Here is an 18837-nt window from a genome sequence, read left to right as displayed (position 1 = left end):
CCCCAAAGAGACTGTTGGGAGAGGCTGCCGAGGCAGTAAAGTGCAGTCACTCTGAAGTCAGAGGGGTCTGACTTAACCTTTCAGCCAGGTGACCTTTCAGCAAGTGCTTCTGGAGGAGCTACGCCACCTCCTGCAGCCTCCATTTCCTCATTTGTAAATGGGGACTACACACGGTGGGGGTGAGGGTGAAGTGGAACAGTGCGTGTCCACTGGTATCCTTGCTCCCCGCTACATTACAGCCCCCATGTTCTGGCTGGTGAGTGTCTCTGCAGCGTCTAGACTGAGCTACTGGAGGGCCGGTAAAGGTTGGATGCATTTTTATGACCCCCACCCCACCCAGCACACAGCAAGGAGGGGAAAGAGTTTGGTCATCCTAATAGTCACTCGCGTCGTTATTTATTGGACACGTGTTTTGTGCTCCGTGTTCATGGAAGGAATGAGGCATCCACTTTAAGGAGCAATATACATATATATATATATGTGTATATATTTATTTATATATTTTTTTGAGACAGTGTCTCGCTCTTGTCACCCAGGCTGGAGTGCAGTGGTGCCATCTCAGCTCACTGCAACCTCCGCCTCCTGGGTTCAAGTGATTCTCCTGCCTCAGCCTTTCGAGCAGCTGGGACTACAGGCACCCACCACCACGCCCAGGCTAATTTTTGTATTTTTAGTAGAGACAGGGTTTCACCATGTTGGCCAGGCTGGCCTTGAACTGCTGACCTTGGGTAATCCGCCTGCCTCGGCCTCCCAAAGTGCTGGGATTACAGGTGTGAGCCACCACACCCGGCCCTCCACCCACACTTCTGCAGACAAAACAGCTCCTCCTCTTTGGATGGGTCCTTGCAGAATGTGGATCCCAGACCCCTCCTAGGCAGCACCAGGGGAGAGGCAGTAAGTTTGGATTCCGAGGGGGTAGGACAAGCCCTTGCCAGCTTCCAATCAGCTCTCCCCAATCCCCCTGAGCTGAATAGCCCAAGCTGGTGGTGGGGGTGAGTGGGAGTTGCTGCGCTTGGCTCCTGAGCTCTGGGCTGGACTCAGGCTTCACAGAAACTGCTAATTATAAATCCATGCAGAAGCAGTTTTATTGGCTCGCTTCTCCAAGTCTGTAGGACTCATCTGCCATGGCCGGGATGGCAGGGACTTAACAGCTGAGCTTCCTACTTCTACACAGAGGGCGGCTTCACCTTCCTCCCACTCCAGCCCTGGCTCATGGGTTAGCTATTCACCCTAGGTGTGCTGTGTGATCTGGGGCAAGGAGGTAACCTTTCTGGGCTCCCCTGATCTCATCTATGCAAAAAGGGTCAGATGCTTGGGAAGGCTGCTCCCAAATGGGTAATTTCTTCTGAGTTCAGGCCAATCACAAGGGATGCCATTCAGTTTGATCCAACGGAGCCTGGAGCCCCAGGCTTAGGAAACCTGGGAGCCACCCATGCGGTCAGAAGAACGGAAATCCCCGAGGAATTGTCAGAGCAGAATCTTGGACAGAATTGGCACCCTAAATAAAAGGGCACCCGTTCCTCATCACCCTCTGTCAACTCACCCAGCTTGATTTTCCCACTTTATTGGGGCATCACTGATGTATATAATAAGATGCACCTATTTAGAACATATCTGATGAGTCTTTTTGTTTGTTTGTTTGTTTTGTTTTGTTTTGTTTTGTTTGAGAGGGAGTCTCTCTCTCTCGCCCAGGCTGGAGTGCAGTGGCGCGATCTCAGCTCACTGCAACCTCCGCCTCCCGGGTTCAAGGGATTCTCCTGCCTCAGCGTCCTGAGTAGCTGAGACTACAGGCGCCCGCCACCATGACTGGCTAATTTTTGTATTTTTAGTAGAGATGGGGTTTCATCATATTGGCCAGGCTGGTCTTGAAGTCCTGACCTTGTGATCCGCCCACCTCGGCCTCCCAAAGTGCTGGGATTACAGGCGTGAGCCACTGCGCCCGGCCTAATGAGTTTTAACAAATGTATACACCTGTGAAAGCTCCACTGCGATGGTGATAACATCCATCTCCCTCAGAAACTTCCTTGGGCTTCTTGGTAATCCCTCCTTCCCACCTCTGCCCACCCTGTACTGCAGTGATCCTTTTTTTTTTTTTTTTTTTTTTTTTTTTTTTGAGACAGTCTCACTGTGTTGCCCAGGCTGGAGTGCAATGGCACAATCTTGGCTCACTGCAACCTCCACCTCCCAGGTTCAAGTGATTCTCCTGCCTCAGCCTCTTGAGTACCTGGGATTACAGGCATGAGCCACCATACCAGGCTATTTTTTGTATTTTTAGTAGAGACAGGGTTTCATCATGTTGGCCAGGCTGGTCTCAAACTCCTGACCTCAAGTGATCTGCCCACCTCAACCTCCCAAAGTGCTGGGATTACAGGCGTGAGTCACCGCACCCAGCCTGATCTTCTTTCCATCACTAAAGATTAGTTTGCAGTTTCTATAATTTTTATATAAATGGAACCACATGGTATGTTCTCTTCTGTGTCTGGCCTCCTTCACTCAGCATAACTATTTTGAGATTCATCATCCTGCTGCGTGTATCAACACTTTGCTCCTTTTCCTTGCTGAGAAGTATCCCACTGTGTGGATATTCTACAATGTGTGGATCCATCATTGACCTGTTTTGTTTCCAGTGCGGGCCTATCACACATAAAGCTGCTGTGAGCACTCACGTGCAGGTCTCTCTGTGGACATCTGCTTTCACTTCTCTTGGGTAAATACTGGAGAGTGGAATGGCTGAGTCATATCATGGGGGTATGATGAAAATATATATATTTTTTGAGGCAGTCTCAGGCTGCAACGCGATCTTGGCTCATTGCGACCTCTGCCTCCCAGGTTCAAGCAATTCTCATGCCTCAGCCTCCCAAGCCCCACCACGCCCAGCTCATTTTTTGTATTTTTAGTAGAGATGAGGTTTCGCCATGTTGGCCAGGCTGGTCTCAAACTCCTGGCCTCAAATAATCTGCCCACCTCAGCCTCTTTTTTTTTTGGAGACAGAGTCTCACTCTGTTTCCCAGGCTGGATTACAGTAGCACGGTCTTGGCTCACTGCAACATCCGCCTCCCGAGTTCAAGCAATTCTCCCGCCTCAGCCTCCTGAGTAGCTGGGATTACAGGTGTGCACCACTACACTCGGCTAATTTTTGTATTTTTAGTAGAGACAGGTGTCACCATGTTGGCCAGGCTGGTCTCGAACTCCTGACCTCAGGTGATTCGCCCGCCTCACCCTCTTAAAGTGCTGGGATTACAGGTGTGAGCCACAGCGCCTGGCCGCGGGGTATGATGAATTTTTAAAGAAACTGCCAAATTGTTTTCCAAAGTGTTTGTACATTTTTTATAGGAAACCTTTTTATTTTGAAATGATTCACAGGAAGTTGTAAAAAAGAAATGTACAGGGAAGTCCTGGGCACCTTTACCCAGCCTCTCCCCGGGTTAATGCCTCATATAACTACAACATAGTTATGCCAAAAACCAGGAAATTCAAATTGGTACGATACACAGAGCTTATTCAGCTTCCACCAGCCACAAGTGCTCGTGTGTGTGTGTGTGTGTAGTTCTATGTAATTTTATCAAATATGTAGCTTTGGGTTACCATCAACACAATCAAGATACAGAACTGCTTCGTGTCCACAAGGCTCCTGCACCCCTGCACAGCCACACGCACCACTTCCCCAGCCCCAAACCCTGGCAATCACTAATCTGTTCTCCATCTTGACAATGTTGTCATTTAAAAACTGTTCTATATGACATTTTGGGCTGGATGATAAAAACAAAATTAAAAATGAAAATAAAAATAAAATAGAAACGGTTCTAGAAATGAATCATAGAGTTTATGTAACTTTAAAAGATTGCCTTTTCTTCATGCAGCATAATTTCCTTGTGATCCATTCAAATGATTGCATATATCAATAGTACATTCTGGCCGTATGTGGTGACTCATGCCTGTAATCCCAGCACTTTGGAAGGCTGAGGCAGGTGGACCACCTGAGGACAGGAGCTCAAGATCAGCCTGGGCAACATCATGAAACCCTATCTCTACTAAAAATACAAAAATTAGCTGGGCATGGTGGCGGGCGCCTGTAATCCCAGCTATTTGGGAGGCTGAGGCAGGAGAATCACTTGAAGCTGGGAGGTGGAGGATGCAGTGAGCCGAGATCACGCCACTGCACTCCAGCCTGGGTGACAGAGCGAGATACTGTCTCAAAAAAAAAAGAAAAAAAAAAGAGTGTGTTCTTTTTGTATTTTTTGTAGCAACAGGGTCTCAACATGTTGCCCCAGCTGGTCTTGAACTCCTGGCCTTAGGCAATCTTCCCCCCTCAGCCTCTCAAAGTGCTGGGATTACAGGTGTGAGCCACCGTGCCCGGCCTCCTACTTATTGCTGAGTAGTATTCCACAATATAAATGTGCCACAGTTTGTTTAACCATTCACCCACTGAAGGACATTTGGGTTGTTTCCCGTTTTTGGCTATTATATCAATATAGTTTTCATTTCTGTGGGATAAATACCCAAGAGCACAATTGCTGGATGTTTTGGTAAGTGTAAATTACTTTTATGTTTTTTGTGTTTTTTTGAGACGGAGTCTTGCTCTGTCACCCAGGCTGGAGTGCAGTGGCGCAATCTCAGCTCACTGCAAGCTCTGCCTCCTGGGTTCACACCATTCTCCTGCTTCAGCCTCCTGAGTAGCTGGGACTACAGGCGCCCGCCACCATGCCCGGCTAATTTTTTTTATCTTTAGTAGAGACGGGGTTTCACCATGTTAGCCAGGATGGTCTCCATCTCCCAACCTTGTGATCCGCCCGCCTCGGCCTCCCAAAGTGCTGGGATTACAGGCATGAGCCACCGCGCCCGGCGCAAATTACTTTTAAAAGAAACTGCCGAACTATTTTCCAGAGTGACTGTACCACTTTACACTCTCACCTGCAATGTATGGATGGTCCAGTTTCTCTGCATTCTCACCAGCAATTGCAATTGGCCTCATCTCTCTTTTTTATTCTAGCCATTTTGGTAGGTGTATAGTGGTATCACATTGTGTTTTTGATGTGCATTTTCCTAATGAGTAATAAAGTTGAGCATGCTTTCAGGTACTTATTTGTCATCCATATATCTTTGGGGAAGTATGTGTTCAAATCTTTTGCCCAGTGTTTTTTGTTTTTTTTATGTTTTTTATTTTTTTGAGACAGGGTCTCGCCCTGTCACGCAGGCTGGAGTGAAGTGGCGCGATCTCGGCTCACTGCAACCTCTGCCTCCTGGGCTCAAGTGGTCCTTCCATCTCAGACTCCCGAGTAGCTGGGACCACAGGCGTGCACCACCACACGCAGCTAATTTTTATATTTTTTGTAGAGACACAGTTTCGTCATGTTGCTGAGGTTGGTCTTGAACTCCTGGGTTCAAGCAATTTGCCAGCCTTGGCCTCCCAAAGTGCTGGGATTATAGGTGTGAGCCACTGTGCCCAGCCTTACACAGATTTTTAAGATTGAGTTGTTGACCTTCTTATTTATTGTTTTAGAGACAGGGTCTCACTCTGTCACCTAGGCTGGAGCACAGTGGCACAATCATAGCTCACTGAAACCTCCCAACTCCTTCACTCAAGCACTCCTGCTTTCTCAGCTTCCCAAGTAGCTGGGACTACAGAAGTGCACCATCATGTCTGGCTAATTTTTTTTTTTTTTTTTTTTGACATGGAGTCTCTCTCTGTAGCCCAGGCTGGAGTGCAGTGGCGCAATGTCTGCTCACTGCAACCTCCGCCACCCAGGTTCATGCCATTCTCCTGCCTCAGCCTCCTGAGCAGCTGGGACTACAGGCGCCCACCACCACGCCCAGCTAATTTTTTGTATTTTTTTTTAGTAGAGACGGGGTTTCACTGTGTTAGCCAGGATGGTCTCGATCTCCTGACCTGGTGATCCACCCGCCTTGGCCTCCCAAAGTCCTGGGATTACAGGCGTGAGTCACTGCGCCCGGCCATGTCTGGCTAATTTTTAAAATTTTTTTAGTTGAGACAGGGGTCTCACTATGTTGCCCAGGCTGGTCTCAAACTCCCGGCTTCAAACAATCCTCCCACCTCGGCCTCCCAAAGTGCTGGGAATACAGGCTTGGGCCACCGCGCCTGGCCCCTTCTTATTGAACTGTGAGTGTTCTTGTTATATTCTAGATTGGGTCCTTGGTCCGACATATATTTTGCAAATTTCTTCAGTCTATGTCTTGCCCTTTAAATTTTGTAGCAACATCTGTCCCTTACACAACTTCATTTGCCTTCATAGCCTCATCACGCCCTGACACCCGGGTTCATTGTCCATTTCCCCACCCACTATGCTGTGAGTGGCAGATGGACCTGACGGCAGTAACTTAAGCGTACCCTGAAAATGACCCTTTGGTCTAAGAAGAATGTGTGTTTGGAGTCCTGAGCTAAGGAATCTGGGAGTGGCCAACTAGGAGGTTCACTTCTTATCTATGAAGAGATCTGAACCCCTGGCCTGTTGGTCCCTTGGAATGCAGGTCGTACAGGGGATACAGGCCCTTTGTTGTGGCTTAAATGGAGGTTGCTAGGTGGAGGGGGCTCCATAAAAATTGCTATATAAATTCCACGCTTTTTACAAATGATAGTGTTTCTCCTGTCCAGCCCACTGCCACTGGATCACTTTTGTATCTAAGTCCTCAATAAACCCCATATCTCATTCACTGGCTCTGGCTCTCTTCTTCGGCCTCTTGGACATGGTGCCATTCTCATTGGAGTCAATAGGGGCCTGGCACACCATGTTGTCAGCTCCATGAGGGCAGGGCTGGTTTTCCCGCTATGTCCTTGGCTCCTTACACAGTGGTTCAGTGGATGTTGTTCAGTGCTCCTGCCAGTCCTCCCGGACATGGCGTGTCTTGGGGGCAGGTGACATGGACTGGTGAGTGGAGACCTCAGAGCAGCCTGTTGCAAAACTTCCAGGCCAGCAGTAAGGGGGCCTGAGCTGGGGCACGGGCGGGGTCTGAGGAAAGGGAGACGAGCGGATGGAGAAGGAGGGCCAGAGAGACTTTTCCAAGGTGCAGGCTCCCCTCTTCCCTTCCCCTGCCTGCCATACACACCCCGCCTGCTGCTCGGCGATGGCATCACAGCCCCTCCTGCCAGCCTGCCCAGAGGCAGGGAGCAGCAGGAGAGTTTCTATAGGAAATAGACATGGGCATGGGTGGCATGTGGGGAGGCTCTAAAAGACTTAATTAGCTCCTTTACCATGAGTGTGTTTACAGCATGTATGTGTAATGACACACATGGTGTGAGGGTGTATATTGCATGGTGCGTGTTATCTCTGTGGGGTGTGTTCTTGTACACCGGTGCAGGGCATATATGTGTTATGATGTGGGTTTGTCCAGCGAATAAAGCAACAACTTCCTCTCCAGGATGGGAGGACTGTTAGGTGGTCTCCGGTGTCCTTTCTGTCCACTCTTGAGAGCATCCCACCAGGGACTCTGCCTGTGAATCTGTTGGCTCTCTCTTTTCTGACAGTGCAAAGCTCCTTCTGCAGCCAGACAGACCCTGGCAGCAATGCCAAGCAGATGCCCACTTACCAGCTTGGACTAGTTGCTCTAAAGCCTCTGAGTCTGCATTTTGGTCTGTTAAGGGAGATTAATAACACCTACCGCGCAGGGTGGCAGCGACAGTGAGGAAAGGTATGCCTATGAAGAGCTTGGAATAGTGCCTGGCACACAGTAGGTGCTCAATTCACAGTAGTGTATATGCCCCCCCACAGGTATGTACATTCCAAATGCACCGACGCCCCTCAAGGTACCCTCAATACACAAATAGATTGAGTCTGGGCTGGACGTGGTGGCTCATGCCTGTAATCCCAGCACTTTGGGAGGCTGAGGTGGGAGGATCACTTGAGCCCAAGAGTTGAAGACCAGCCTAGGTACCATGGTGAGACTCTGTCTCCATGAAAAATAATTAATTAAAAATTTAAAAAATATAATTTGAAAACTTTTAAAAAGGAAAGAAATGGACTGGGTCTGGTCACTGGGCTCCTGGTGACAAGGCTTGCTGTGCACACACATCTTCATTATTGTGAGTTGTGCTCACACCGGCTGTGTGGAGGCTGGGACAGACACGGACACCCCACAGTGCCCACTGATGTGTCACACCCACACATTAGCACCACGCCGACCTCTTGCCAACCTGCCATATCTGCCCCCTTATCTACTCAGAGTGGTCAAGGTGCCCAGGGGACAGTGTCTCTCAGTAACTTTCCACAACCTGAGAAAAAGCTGTGTCTCTCTCAGATGTGGGGAAGAGGGGAGCCCTCGTTTCTGAGGCATCCTTCCTGCTGTCCTTGCTCTTGTAAGGCTGACTGGCTGAGTTTTTGGGTGGAGGGGCTGAGGCCCCCAGCCTATCTCAGATGGTGCTGAACGTGGCTGGAGGTTATGATTGCTTTGGTCCCACCACCCCTCAGAGGATGCCCTGCGCAGAGTCTTGGGTCTGACTGACCTCGGCAGCACCCAGCCCATAAGGTCCTATTAATCAAAATCCTTGCTGGGGCCTGGGAGCTCCTTGAGGGAAGGGGCCACATCTCCCACAGGTCTAGGCCTTCAGCACCCAGCACAGGAGCAGGTGTTCACGAACTGAATTATATATTTTTTGCATTAAAAAAAATTTTTTTTGAGACAGAGTCTTGCTCTGTTGCCCAGGCTGGAGTGAAGTGGCATGATCTCAGCTCACTGCTGCCTCTGCCGCCCGGGTTCAAGTGATTCTCCTGCCTCAGCTGGGATTACAGGTGTCCGCCACCACGCCCGGCTAATTTTTGTATTTTTAGTAGAGATGAGGTTTTGCCATGTTGCCCACGCTGGTCTGGAACTCCTGACTTCAAGTGATCCACCCGCCTCGGCCTCCCAAAGTGCTGAGATTACAGGCGTGAGCCACCGGCCTTTTTTTGCATTTAAGTGGCACCTCCAGGGGTTGGGGAGCTGTACCCAGTGGTGGTTACATGTGTGGGCTGACGCATGGAACTACACAACCTCTTGGGCCTGAGCTTCCCCTTGTTAAATTGGAATAACAATGAAGACACCTTCCTCATAGGGTTGTTCCAGGAACACCACGAAGGAACGCATGCAAAGTGCTCAGGGAGTGCCTGACCCCACATACAGAGCACCCAGGGGCTGCCCTCTTCATCCCAGAGTCACTGCTCCCACTGTTTTCTGGGCTCTGGCCCCCCCTAAAATTTCACAGGCCGCTAACACAACACTACCTTGTGTCACAAAATGAGAGCTTCCTAGTGGGCTAGGGTAGGGGGAGATATTAACAGCCAACTTTAAAATCAGGCGGGAAAAAAAGGCGCCAAGGAGAGAGGAAGTAATAATTGACTCCGGGTTGGGCAGGGCAGGCTGGGAAGAGGAAGTGGATTGGGTCTTGTTTAGGTAAGAGAAAGACTTCAGTGGCAGACAAACGAGGAGTAATAAGATAGCTAGGGGGCCCGTGCCCAGCCCACCCACGCACAATCTCACTTAGTCCTCGCAATATCCCCAAGGTAGGTGCTAGGATCACACCCTTTACGGACGCGGCACCTGGGACAGGGATGCGCGAGGAGTCAGGGGGCCTCGCTGGATCGAACCTAAGCTGGGAAAGAGTATTTCTTGTATTTTTAGCAGAAATTCTCAGCCTCGGGGAAGAGTATTTCTTGATGAGGGAAGAGCGCGGGGAAGACACTCACGCACGCACAAACATGTGGGCGGCCACGGTGTGCCCAGCGCCGTGCTGGCTTCTGGGAACCCCCAGTGGACAAGACAGACAAGGTACCGGCTCTCATGGGAAGTGGGAGCCAGTCAGAAGCGCACCTAATTTCGGAGAGTGACAAGCACTCTGAAAAAGAAAGAAGGTAGGGCTGGTGACTGGCCAATTTAAGCGGGCTGGAGTCTGTTGGGGGACGGAGACCAGCCTCAGGTCTAGGTCCGTCTTGGGTTGGGGACAGAAGCTGTGCCTAAGTGTGGTGCAGGATGCAGCTGCAAAGGAGCGCTTCCGATCGCACTTGATGCTCGCCACGTCCCTGCAAAGTGCTCCCGCCCCCATTCTGTAAACGAGGAAACTGGACGCGCGGCTCGCCGGGCCAGGTAGGGCTGGGACGCGGACTCTGGGCCCAAGCGCTCTCCCGCACAAACCCTCCCCGGCACACTCGACCGCGCCTGCGCTGGACACCCCCCGGGGGGCGTGGCCTCCCCGGTGGGCGGGACCGTGGTCACCCAGGTGGGCGGTGCCAGAGGCTCTGGCGGCGGGGCGGGGCGCGCGTCCTGGCTCCGCCCTTCCCCCGGGCGGGGCCTCCGGGGACCGCGGGGCCGTTGGTTTCGGTACGGAACGTTCACGCGGCGGGGGCGGGCGCGCGGAGGAAGGGTTTGCGGCGGCGCCGCTGCCGGCTAACGCGGAGGGGCGCCTGGAGGCGGCGTGGCGTCCGCTCGGACTCCGGCTCCGGCTCCGGCTCCGGCTCCGGCTCTGGCTCTCGCTTCTAGCCCGCGTGCCTGCGCAGTCCCCTCCCCGAGAACCATCCCCTTGCCCCGCCCAGCGTCTGGGGCGCGCGGCCGCCGAGAGACCCCGGAGGCGTAGCCGGCTGCGGAAGAGAAGAGGTGGGAGCGCGAGCTGAGACCAGCGTCTTAGAGGCGCCGCAGGTGAGGGGGCGGGGCGGGCCCGCGGTCCCTGCATCCGGAGACCCTGGGGACCCCAAGATCCTCAGGATAAGCTCCGGCCCCGGGGTCACCCCAGGGCTCCCTCTCAGCTCTTCCCCTGGAGCCCCTGCCCCTGAGACCCCCTCAGGATCTGCCCTGCCCCTCCAGGCCCGCGAACCCCGAAACTCCAAGATTTTCTCTGGACTCCGAGACCCCCTGAGAACCCCGGCCGCTAGTGGGCCCTGAGAACTGTTGGTTCCGGAAACTCTCGAGGTTCCCTTGGGACTTGCTTCCAGCAGCCTCCTCAGAAGCCCCCAGGCCCGGGGCATCTTCCTGGGGGGAGCCGTGGTTCCCAGTGTCCTTAGCCCCGCGAGACCCGGGGCCCCCGTGCCGCCCACCCTGAGGCTCCCTCTCCGACCGGATCTCAGGGCTAGGTTTCTCCAACTTGAGGTCCCTGGACCTGCGGGGCGTGGGTGGAAGTGTTCCCAGGGCTGATGATAACTTAAGACGGTAACAGGGCGCCCGACGACCACCTCCTAAGCTGTGGTCCCCGCGCCTGCAGGTGCAGGGCCGGGTTTAACTTTTAATGTTCTGCCGAGACTCATGTGGCGCCACAGGACAGTCGATAGAGCAGGAGACCTGAGGTAGCCGAGGGCGGCCGAACCGGGGAGGGGGCGAGTTAGGGCACATGGGGACGCTTTTAGGTTGTCTCCTCAATTTTTTCATGCAAGGAACTAACATTTTTTTTTTTTTTTTGAGTACCTGATAGGCTCCAGGAATTGACACTGGAAATAGAGATGACACGGTCCCTGCTGTCAGGGCCTAGGGACCTGGGGTATAAGACAAGTAGGTCGTTTTTATCTGGAGGAAGCTGTGTCGTCGCTGGCAGGGAACACATCTGGGTGGGCATGGGATTCTGGGAAGGGGTGGGATTCTGGGCAAGCGGTGGGTGTTAAGGAGGGCGTCTTAGGAGTCGTGGGGAGGAGATGCAAAGTAGCAGGTGAGCTGATTCTTGAAGGTTGAGCTAGAGGAGAAGTTTGCCAGGGTCATTCCAGGCATTTCCAGGGGAAAGCCAGTATGTCAAAAGGCAGAGAGGCTGCCACCGCACACAGTATTGGAAGGCGGGAGGTGTGGCTGGAGCGCACCTAGTGAAGGTGGTGTGGGAGTGAATGCTAAGTGCGGAGAACCCAGCTTTGCTCCCGGAGGCCCACCGTGCCCTTGGCCCTTTCTTGAACGACTGCACCTGCCATTGTCCTGAGAAATGATCCAGCTGAGCTGAAGGAAGGTGGGAAGTGGTCAGGGGGAGAAGTGAGAGAAGTGTCTCCCTAGAGACCTGGTATGGGAGAAGCTGGGACTTTTGCAGAGTACTGGGTTTGAGGTGGGAGTGACAAGAAAGAGGGTGTGATTCTGAGAGCCAGTCAGGACCAAAGCATGCCCAGTTTAAGCTGAGTGGAGGGTTTGGTACTTCAAGGGAGTGGGTGGCCATTGAAGGGCTTGGGGAGGAGGGGGCCGGGAGTTGTGTTTTTGAACGATCCATGTGGCTGTGGTGGGGAGACTTTTTTGGAGGAAGCAAGACCCTGTGAGAGATGGGGGTGACCTGGACCAAGGCGGTGGTAGTGGGGGACTGTGGCTTTCTGGAACGGGGCCAAGCTTCCGAAAGCCCAGGCCCAGAAGACTCGTTCCCGCTCTTTCTTGTCTGAGCCTGGGGTCTGAACTTTAAGTGAGGTTTTTGACCTATTACCATAGGGTCTGTGGTCACCTTAGTGCTTCATGGTGACTGTGTATGTGTGCTTCACCATAGTCTAATGACCACACGGGACGCAGTGGGGCAGGGTGGGGAGAGGCTGAGTCTCAGAGGTGGGCCAGGACCATGCTGGGCTAGGGGTCCTGAAGAGAACCTGTGTGTGGAAAAAACACCCAGCGTGCTTTTTCTATTCTCTGACTCAACGACTATCAACAGAGACGTCTTCTGTGACCAAATGTGGGGAGAAGTTTCTCCCTGCCACCAAGCGGGCAATCATTAGTGCCAGAGACGCCAACTGGGTGTCTTCCAATTCAGTTCTGACACTGTCTACCTGAAGATAGCATCAAATCTTGCAAGTCGAGGGCTCAGTCCCCCAAGACTGCCCTCCACCCCTTCGGACACCAGTCACAAGCTTGATCCTCTGGAACTTCGGATCCATCAGCTTCAAGTTGGGGTTCCCATGACCCTTCCTTAGGTTTGATTAATTTGCCAGTCGCGGTGGCTCACGCCTGTAATCCTAGCACTTTGGTAGGCCGAGGAGGGTAGATCACCTGAGATCAGGAGTTCGAGACCAGCCTGGCCAACATGGCAGAACCCCATCTCTACTAAAAATACAAAAAATTAGCTGGGCATGGTGGTGTGCACCTGTAATCCCAGCTACTCAGGAGGCTGAGGCACGAGAACCCCTTGAACCCAGAAGGCTGAGGTTGCAATGAGCTGAGATTGTGACACTGCATTCCAGCCTGGGAGACAGAGCAAGACTCTGTCTCAAAATTGCTATAGAACAGGTCACAGAACTCAGGGAAACACTCAGGTTTACTGGTTTGTTATAAAAGATATCGCAAAGGACACAGATGAGAAGATGCATAGGGTGAGGCGTGGGGGATGCTATGCAGAGCTTCTGTGCCCTCCCCGGGGTGTACCATCCTCCAAAAACTTCCGCATGTTTGTATTTATCTCTCAGGAAGCTCTCAGAACCCAGCCTTTTTGGGCCTTTTATGGAGACTTCTTAAACATGTAGGCATGCTTAATTAAACCATTGGCCTTTGGTGATCAACGTAATCTTTAGCCGTCTCTTCCCCAGGTTAGTGGGTGGGGCTGAAAGTTCCAAGGATCTAATCCTGCCTTGGTCTTTCTGGTGATAAGCCCCCTTCTGAAGCTGCCCAGGGCCTATCTGCGTCAATCAGCTCATTAGCATACAAAATGACAGCGCTTTGGAGATTCCAAGGATTCTAGGAGTAGTAAGACGGGAAACAGGATGAAGACCAAATAGAGATTTCAACAAAATGGAAAGCTGTTGGAGGGGAGACAAGTTCAGATGTGTCAGAAATTTCTCTCTGGTGACTATGTGGGACTAGAGGACTAGAGGGGCTGGAACTGGAAGCAGGTGCCTTTCAGTGTCAGACACGTCATGAGGGTTTTTTTTGTTTTTGTTTTTGTTTTTTGAGATGGAGTTTTGCTCTTGCTGCCAGAGCGGGAGTGCAATGGTGGGATCTCGGCTCACTGCAACCTCTGCCTCCCAGATTCAAGCGATTCTCCTGCCTCAGCCTCCCCAGTAGCTGGGATTACAGGTGCCTGCCACCTTGCCCAGCTACTTTTTGTATTTTTAGTAGAGACGGGGTTTCACTATGTTGGCCAGGCTGGTCTTAAACTCCTGACCTCAGGTAATCCATTCGCCTTGGCCTCCCAAAGTGCTGGGATTACAGGTGTGAGCCACCACTCCCAGCCAAGTTGTGAGGGCTTTAAGACTGTGACAGACGGTATGGATTAAACAGATTTAGGAAGAAAAATCTACAGGACATGTTTGTTGAAGTCTGGACTTAGGTGAGGGAGAGAGAGACTCAGGGATAACTGTACAATGGAACTTCCTGTAGTAACCAAAATGTAATGACTGCTGTCCAGTACACACTGGCCGCTTGTGGCTGCCGAACACTGAAAATATGACTATTGTGACGCAGCTGTTTAATTTTATTTAATTAGCTTAATTTTAATTAAATCTAGGAAGGATTCCTCATCACACATCTAGGGTGTAGTAGGAAGCACACTGTTCCAGGCTTTGTTCTTTTATTCCATTTAATGCTTCCAGCAACCTTAGGAGGTGTAAGATATTCTTTCCTTTGTAGAGAAAGTAAATAGGCTCAGGAATGAGTCCTTGCCCAGGTAGTAAGGAGTTCAGCCAGTACTGATTTGTTGGCCAGACTCTTGCTCCTATATCCTACCTCCTTCCCCCAAGGAGGCTGCGGCATCTCCTTGTCAGGAAAATGCCGTCCTCTTGAGTGATGGCATTGTTCCTCCATGTGGCCCTCCTTATCTGTTCCCACCCCCCCAAGCTAACATGGACAGTTGAGTGATAAGCACGCTGTGCAGGGGCTGGTCTTTTTCCTGGAGCTGCTCGGCCTGCCGCCTCTTCTGTCTGCCTAATGGCAACTCTTTCAACATTTCCGGGGAAGGAGAAACTGTAGAAAACTAAACTGTGTGCCTTATTTGTAACGATTTGGTGGTAAAGAGGTAGAAATGAGTGCCTTAGAGTGTTGGGGTCACAGTGGACCAGACAATGCCCAGGCCGGTGGGAAGGGTATGGGACATGAGCCAGGAGTTACTTTATAGCTTGTTCCCAGCCCCGTGGGGGAAGTTGACAAAGTCACTGCCTCTCAGTCTCAATTTTCACTGCTGAAAAATTAGGGCATTTGGTTTCATGTAACCTTTAAGATCCTGCCCGCTCTGAAATTCTGTCATTTTACATTTTGTTGGAGGTTTACCTTCTAGAACACGTCTTACGTATCCCCTCGAGGTGGGGTAAAGGCAGGTGGGTCCACAAGCCCCTGGCCTCTGTCTTGGCATGTTTTAACATTGGCTTGTTAAGTAACACGTTTATTTGGGTTAATGTGTCACATCTGGTGGACAAACTGTATGTAGAACGTTGAATGCTTTAGTGGATGGCAGAGTTCCCAGTAAAATATCAGGTATATTTGTTTGCCATTTCAAGCTGCACTGATGTTAGGAGGAAAGGCGCAAGAATATGTAATACACAACTTGGGGCTGGCCTGTTAGAAGGGTTCGGTGTCGGCCTGGGCCAGGCTGTGGGTCACAGCGGTCGCCACCTCATCGGGTTATTGAGGTTAACTGAGATAGTGCGTGTAAAACGCTTAGCATTTTCCCTTGAATCTCTATTAAGGGCTGAAAAAGTGACAGTAATTAATGTTGCTCTTTGAATTAATTTGTGACCAAATTAAACTAAATTTGAATTAGATTCTTTTTCTAGTAGTGGGTTTTGCTGTTTTCCGGGTTTGGGTGTATACGTCCAAGCAGCTCTCTTTGGTGGGACTGGTTTCAGGAATCCAATTAACTTATTTCCATCATTACAAAATAAGGCATTTTTCCCATTATAATTAAGTTCAACAGAATAAAAAGTAATTGGTTAAGTGGAGTGCGTTCAAATTAAGGGTTCATATTTTCTGTAAATTGAAGAAAATAACTCATCCTGAAGATCCCTTATTAGTAGTAATGGCTGAGATTAAGTTTTACCAGAACCATGATTACACTGAAATGTAGTTGTGGTGACTGCCTTGGAAGAGTGGTGCTGGCGTGAGACGGTTGAGAGTAACAGACATTGTGCACTTTATTAAGCACCTTTCAGATATGCATCTCCCTTGAAAGTCTGCAGCCGCCCAGTCGGTGATGCACATGTTGGAATCCCCATTTGGGAGACAGGGAACAGGTTTAGAGGGGTCTACCTGGCTGGGGAAACGGTGGCATTTCCTTGTCTCCAGATCCTGTGTTTTCTCCACCTTAGTCCTAATGCTGCTTCAGGTAGGGGTGTTGTGGTTTCAAGGCTAAGCCTCTCCTTTGCAGTTCCAGAAGCTTAATTTTTTGCCCATTTGTGCCTTGTTTCCAGTTCAGGTGACCCTAGTCATGCTAATCAAACTCACCAGAAACCCATCAGCTAGATCGCAGATGATTCATTTGTGGTTAGAAATATGACTGTCACATGTGCTTGAAGACTGTTGCTCAGTGATTTTTTTTTTTTTTTGAGATGGAGTCTTGCTCTGTTGCCCAGTGTGGAGTGCAGTGGCACGATCTCGGCTCACTGCAACCTCTGCCTCCTAGGTTCAACCGATTCTCTTGTCTTAGCCTTCAGAGTAGCTGGGATTACAGGTGTGCACCACCACACCTGGCTAATTTTTGTATTTTTGTATTTTTATTAGAGACACGGTTTCACCATGTTGGCCAGGCTGGTCTCGAACTCCTTACTTTAGGTGATCCGGCTGCCTAGGCCTCCCAAAGTGCTGGGATTATAGGTGTGAGCCTCCACATCCAGCCTTGCTCAGTGATTTCTGCTGCCACACTCTTCTCCTCTCCCAAGCCTACGTGGGAAACCTGATTGCTGTGAACAAGGAAGTTTGTGGGAATCACATCTAGAATGAAGGGAGAGGAAGATATTGATGAGCAGGGTCTGGCCATTGAGCTTCCATGGCATGCAGTCATCTGTCACGCTGAGGGTCATGCTGGGAAAGGCTTGCTTGAAGGCTCCCCGTCTTCCAGAGCTGCCTTGGTGTAGTCAGAATGCAGTGGACAGAATCTGGCCTCATGTAAGGACATTCCAGTCCTTAGGATCCACCCTGGCCACAGATTAAATTAGGATTTCCAAGCCTCTTGTCCCGTCAGTAGCACATGTATAAATGGTTTCTTAGTTTGAGGCGCTTTTGTCACAGTGGCAGTAGTCATACTGGTACTAAAAGCCTACTGTGTTGCCGGGCTTTGCTCTGAGGGCTCAACATAGATCAACTCATTTGTAGTCACGGTGACCTTGTCTGACTTTCTTTGCAAATTCTGGGGTCATTTTATGATCACGGTGGATTGACTACAGGTGAGTTAAAGGTGAGCATTCGGAAACTTTGCCGAATAAATGTGACACCACTCACTCCTGTGTGAGACGGATGTAGTTTGAGCTTGTGTTTACTCTGAGTCCTTCTTGCTTCATTGTAATCAGATGCTGCTTGGACACCCTTATCTCCCTGCTTTTTGAAACTGCTCAAAGCCCATGTGATCATCTATTTATAGAAAGAAATTAAGAAAGTTGGGCACAGTGGCTCACACCTGTAATTCCAGCACTTTGGGAGGCCGAGGCAGGTGGATCGCTTGAGGTCAGGAGTTCGAGACCAGCCTCTGACCAACATGGTGAAACCTGTCTCTACTGAAAAACCACAAACTTATCCGGGTGTAGTGGCGTGTGCCTGTAATCTCAGCTACTTGGAAGGCTGAGGCAGGAGAATTACTTGAACCCGGGAGGCAGAGGTTGCAGTGAGCCGAGATTGCGCCATTGCACTCTAGCCTAGGCAACGAGCGAAACTCCATCTCAAAACACACAAAAAAAGGTTTTCTTAAAGGATACTTTTGAGGATCCCACAATCTTGACACTTCCAATTGATGGTTTGTGCTTGTTAAGTGAAAATATAGCTTGTAATGGAAAGCGAGTAATTTAAGGTTTTTTTGTTACGCCACTTTTAGTCATTCCAGTTCTTGACACACATTTCCCTCTCCCCACAGAGCCTCATGATGTTCCTTCATTCGTCCATCTACTCTGTTTTCCTTGGCACTCTGGGCTTCTCCCTGTCCCACCAGGGTTTAAACAGCCACAGCCTATTTGCTAGCTCAGCGCCAGGCCCAGGTCCTGGCCCAGCAGGTTCTTCTGCCAGGCTCACTGGGGTCACTTATGCAGTTGTGGCCCAAGGCAGCCTTGCTCTTGTGTCGGTGGATGGTACCTCGGCTGCCCACCAAGTGGCAGGCCAGAGCTCTGCAGGGCAAAGTTCCACCAGGACAGGCTGTGTGGTAAAGGGTGTGTCAGACTTGTACTTGCTTCCCATTATCCCATTTGCCGATATCTCAGTGGCCAAAAAGTCACATGGCTAAGCCTGGAGTCCGTGAGGGGCTGTAGAAGGGTGTGGCTGCCAGCAGGCATGAGAGGGGCGGGGCCATTAACATCCTACCACGGTAGGGTTGTGAGGTACTTTGTTTTACTACCTGTAAATAAGAAGTTTGATTTTGGTAGCTTTTATTTTGTATTGAACTCCGTTTGATGAACGTTTACGTAGTGCTGGATGCCAGGGATTGAAGAATAAGACAGTCTCTAGCTACTCTGTGCTAGTTTATAAAATGCTAGTGATCTCAAGTTCTAAGCAGACAGCATCCTGGTAAGACTTTGGCTTTGGATTAAAAAAGACAGGAACTGCTTATAAGAATCTCTGCTGGGGCCAGGTTTTGCTTTCAGAAATGCTGATAGGTCCTTGAAAAAAAAGAAGGGTTGCTATGATGACTTGGCTCTGGGCCTGCAAACCGTGGTGACGACATAGTCACTAAGGAAACCGAGAGATGCAGCGTCTGAAAGGCCTCCGAAGGGTTTTGTTACTGTTTTCTGGGATCTGATTGGCTTAGACGGTGTTTGGATGGGAGCAGAACGCTGGAGCTTGCTGTCCTGC

The 18837-nt window shown here is 50.6% G+C and overlaps 1 protein-coding gene across 4 annotated transcripts in view; it reads left to right on the top strand.

Moving 5' to 3' along the window:
* Nucleotides 1–9361: 9361 nt before the first annotated feature.
* Nucleotides 9362–18837, top strand: part of FAM118A (family with sequence similarity 118 member A) — a 32599-nt gene continuing 23123 nt past the window's right edge. Inside the window, exons 1-2 of one of the 4 annotated variants that reach the window (XM_030815383.1) lie at nt 9362–10071; nt 10465–10620. The gene's annotated coding sequence lies outside the window, so the exon portion shown is untranslated. Of the gene's footprint in view, nt 10072–10256; nt 10621–18837 lie in introns of those variants that run through there. The other 3 variants (XM_030815381.1, XM_030815382.1, XM_030815384.1) reach the window with 3 other exon arrangements.

This window comes from Nomascus leucogenys, chromosome 7b (assembly GCF_006542625.1).
Source record: "Nomascus leucogenys isolate Asia chromosome 7b, Asia_NLE_v1, whole genome shotgun sequence".
In the NCBI taxonomy this organism is placed as follows: domain Eukaryota; kingdom Metazoa; phylum Chordata; class Mammalia; order Primates; family Hylobatidae; genus Nomascus; species Nomascus leucogenys.
This window is presented reverse-complemented; position numbering and strand designations above follow the sequence as displayed.